Source organism: Triticum aestivum, chromosome 2B (assembly GCF_018294505.1).
Source record: "Triticum aestivum cultivar Chinese Spring chromosome 2B, IWGSC CS RefSeq v2.1, whole genome shotgun sequence".
In the NCBI taxonomy this organism is placed as follows: domain Eukaryota; kingdom Viridiplantae; phylum Streptophyta; class Magnoliopsida; order Poales; family Poaceae; genus Triticum; species Triticum aestivum.
This window is the reverse complement of record NC_057798.1, coordinates 643,844,912-643,849,048: the sequence shown is the minus strand read 5'-3', so window position 1 is coordinate 643,849,048 and position 4,137 is coordinate 643,844,912. Positions and strand designations below refer to the sequence as shown.

Here is a 4,137-nt window from a genome sequence, read left to right as displayed (position 1 = left end):
CAAAGGGAAAAACGGTTTGGGGAAAGATTGCAACAAGGCTCCTAGGGCCAAGAGCAACACTAGCCTTGTTGCAAAGGCTTGGGAGAGATAAGATGGCTATTCAAGGTTCCCTCCGATGGATGTTGAGGTGGTTAATTTTTTTAGATTATCACCCAACTGACGCGTTGCGCTACTCTAGATATTTCCCTTAGGAGTAGTCTTTCATAAACAAAAAAACTTTTGGATAATAGCTCATCAGCATAATAAGCCTAGAACCACATTCGGTTAACTTACTTAGCAAGCAACATAAGAAGGAACAGGGGAAGGTGGCGGAGGCGGGAAGCACACAAGCCTGTAGAGTCGAGAGGATGTTTTTTAGCTAGGAGAGATGAGAGTCTGATGGAGTGGCAATGGCGCGATCTGTCTATTAAGCAACACCGGAACACTTTTTTCCCCACAAGCAACACTTCGAGCGCAGGAAAACCGTATATGTGCCGCTCGATGCTCAATTTGGCTCCCATGGACGTGTGTTGCATCACAAAAAGGACACAAACGAAGTGATCTTCGTTCACGAGAAGTTGACATTGTTGCATCAACTTGATTTTTTTTTGACATTGTAGCACAGGGTTTCATGATAAATATTTTCAGTTATTTTAGGGACAAACAAAATTCAGTTACATACTGAGCCAAATAGGATAGTCGGAGTGAATACAAATGGAATCATCACATCTACCCTCAATGAAATGTCTGCCATGCATCGTTTTGTATCCAGAACCCCGGTGATCCATCAAGACAGATACCCGATCAACGACCGACCCATCCTAGCTAGCTACAACATGCTAAACCCATTCTATAAAAAAGCTACTAAACCCTACATGTAGTAGGTACATGTTGATTACAAATTATTGAATTAAACCGTCTTCATCTAGCCTCTGGTCAGTGGCGTACAACATACCACGGTCAAGCACCCAATCCATCTCGTACAATACTGGCGTGATGAAATCGGACCATCCTCTGCCATAGACTCCGTTACACCAAGTACTACTACAATGATACATTGGAAACCTATAATACCCCTTGTGAGGCTCCATGTCCTCGCCCTTCATATCAACGGGCGCCATCTCCTTGCTCTTGAGATCAACGGAGAAAAAGAAACCACCAGACTGCTCGATGAGCATGGCACCTCTCCTCTCTGCGTAGAAGACGTTGTTTATTTCGTCCTTGCTTCCTAGATTTATCAGGTCGGAGCCCAACCACCCTCCTGAGCTAGCCTCACGGCCATATCCCTCATCGTCTTGTTCTTGCTTGGTCCAAAGCACTAATATGCCATGGTTCCGCATACTCACGAACAAAAGCTTTCCTTCCACGGAGACACACGGAAACAACACCCGCCCCCACGGCCGACAAGCTTCGACGTGGATTGGGATCTTGGTCAGAGAGACATCGGTGGTAATAGCGTTTATATCGAGCGTGTAGAAACTTGTCTCGTCCTTGTACAACCAGTGCACAGTGTTAGGGGTGACAACGCCAGCGAATGGCCCACACCTGATGAGGTCTGAAGCCTGGCAAAACTTGGTGGGCGTGCTCCAAGTATCCGTGGCAGAGGACATATATGACCCCATTGTCGCCGGTGTAGGTCAAGAACACTTGAAACGACGACCGTTGTCGTGGTTGATCCAAATAATCAATGACACCATGGTCCTCGTCGGTGAGGAGTGCGCAGCCGGTGAGGTGCCAGTTCAAGAATCCACTTAGGTTGAAGGAAAGTAATGGAAGGAGACTGCGATGCTTATTGACCACTGGACGGCATACCACCAGCTGGATCTTATCCCGGGCGCCTGTACCGCCCATGTCGTCGAACATGGTGGGCAGCAGGATGCTCACGAGGAGAAGACCACGGCGCGATGCGAGTGGCCTTGCGTAGGCGAATAGACCATCGTCGTTGTCGACCAGTGAGCCAAAGGTGAGATGCGCACCATGGACGAACGAGCTGAAGGTAGCATGCGCTCCCCCAAGCTGAAGGTTCAAGAACTAAGGAGGCTGGCCGTGCTTCCGACGGGGCTTGCCGACGGGGCAGGTGATCTGGTAGAAGATCCCGGCGAGGATGGACGGGTGGCGCGCCGTCGGTGGCCAGAGGCCGATGCGTCGGAGGAAGGCACGGTCGGTGACGAGGCGGCGCCATCGCTTGCACGTGGCTGCGCAGCGGAGGAGGTCCTGGTAGCCCGGCAGGCGCGCTCGAAGACGTCGCGGAGGATGTCGTCCGCGATTTCGCCACCGGCGCGGCGTGCGCGCGCATTGGCCATCGATCTCCGTTGCGGATGGGTGGATCGATCTGTGTATATATAGATTTGTCGAGGCCGGCGGCCGGTACCCTTGCACGACCTAGCTAGTACACGAGCTCCCAAGGAAAGGATCAGCTGATGACGAGTCAATCACAATCACCGTGTGAGATTTGGAACGTGAAAATAAATAAATAAATGTATCTACACACAAACTAAAAAAAACCACGGACGACATACATCGTGCATCAAGGTTTTGGTTACCGAATGAGGCAATTTTACCGAGGGGGACGGGTAAATGTGGTTACCACGGTTACCGACAAATATCGAGAAATACCGAGAATATTTCGAGCGAATTTTATAGTTGAATTTTGAATTCAAATAAGTGAATGAACGAATATTCGAACCAGAGACCTCTCAAAACAGGAACTAGGTTGCTACGAACATGCCAGAACCAACTCTAATGGCATTAATTATATCCTACGTACTTTACTGTAAATCGAGTGTTTAAATTCAAATTTTTTAAAAAACTGGTATTTTTTGCTCGGTATGGCGATTTACCGAGGGGCACGGAAATACACGGTAACCATGGGAAATCTTGAAATTTCGACTGGTAACCAAAACCTTGCGTGCATGTCACTTAGCAAAGCCCTGAAAAGTCTGGAGACCGTTCCCAAGAGTCTTATGTTGAGAAGCCATCACAGATCAGTTTATCAACATTTGCTTCGTTCCCAAGAGTTGGCCATCAGAAGTTCAAAAAAAGAGTTGGCCATCAGCTTTTTTTTTCAACAAATGCAAGCTAATCTTATGTTGAGAAGCCATCAGTTTTATTTTTCTTTTAAACAAAAGCTAATCTTATAATGAGAATCAGGTAAATGGGAATAGGAAAACGTTTAGAACCGGCGCACCGGCGAGTCTTGGGCCGGCAGCCTCGCGCACGTTGGCCCATGTGATGAAGCAACCATCATAAACGCGACACGTGTCTCCCTTATCCTTTTGCTCTGAACACCCGCAGACACTTCTTCTCTTTCCATGCAAAGGAACTCCTCTTTCTGTTTCGTTTTTCCTCACATATAAGCGGCCAGCGCAGCCGTCGAAGATGACGAGGGATGTCGCCGGAGGTCGGACGCTGGCGCTGGAGACGACACACTCGACCGCTGCGATGGGGGCGAGATTTTTTGGCTGGAACCGACCACCGATGGAGCTGCAACCATGCAGCAGAAATGCTCGAACCAGCCGTCGAAAGAGCTACAACGGGCGCACCGGCCATGTTGGAACCGGCCATGCCGGAGCTACAACGGGCCACGACAGAGCTGCAAACGGATGTCTTAAATGCTGGAACCTGCCACTAGAATTGCTGGAACCATAATCAATAGAGCTACAAACCCGGCGCCGGCACACTCGAACCTGTTGTCATCAGGGCTGTAACCGGCCATAAAAATTGCTGGAAACGACCATCGGCCGAGCTGCAATCGGGGAGTAGCATGGCATGACAGACGACAGATTTTGCTGGAACATGTCATCGTAAAAGCCGCAACCATGTGCAGTGGCGCGACGAGCGGCAATGGCGGAGCTGCAACGGCGCACGATGGCTCGGCAATGTTTTTTGGCTACCACCAGTGGACCGGTGGTCGGGATGCTACCACTGATGACTAGTTTTGCTACAACCGAGCAAAACAAAGCTGCAAGCCTGCAACAGGCGGCCATGGGAGCCACATGCTAATGGAGACGGCCGACGTCGAGCTACAACCAACATCGACAAGAGCTGTATCCAGCGGCACCTATTGTTGGGAAACATAGCATGCGATTTTACAAATTTCCTACGCTCACGCAAGATCTATTTAGGAGATGCATAGCAACGAGAGGGGAGAGCATGTCC

At 49.6% G+C, this 4,137-nt stretch overlaps 1 pseudogene; it reads right to left on the bottom strand.

Annotated features, from left to right (window-relative positions):
• Positions 1-881: 881 nt before the first annotated feature.
• LOC123039358 (uncharacterized) lies at positions 882-2,282 on the bottom strand (annotated as a pseudogene).
• Positions 2,283-4,137: the final 1,855 nt, after the last annotated feature.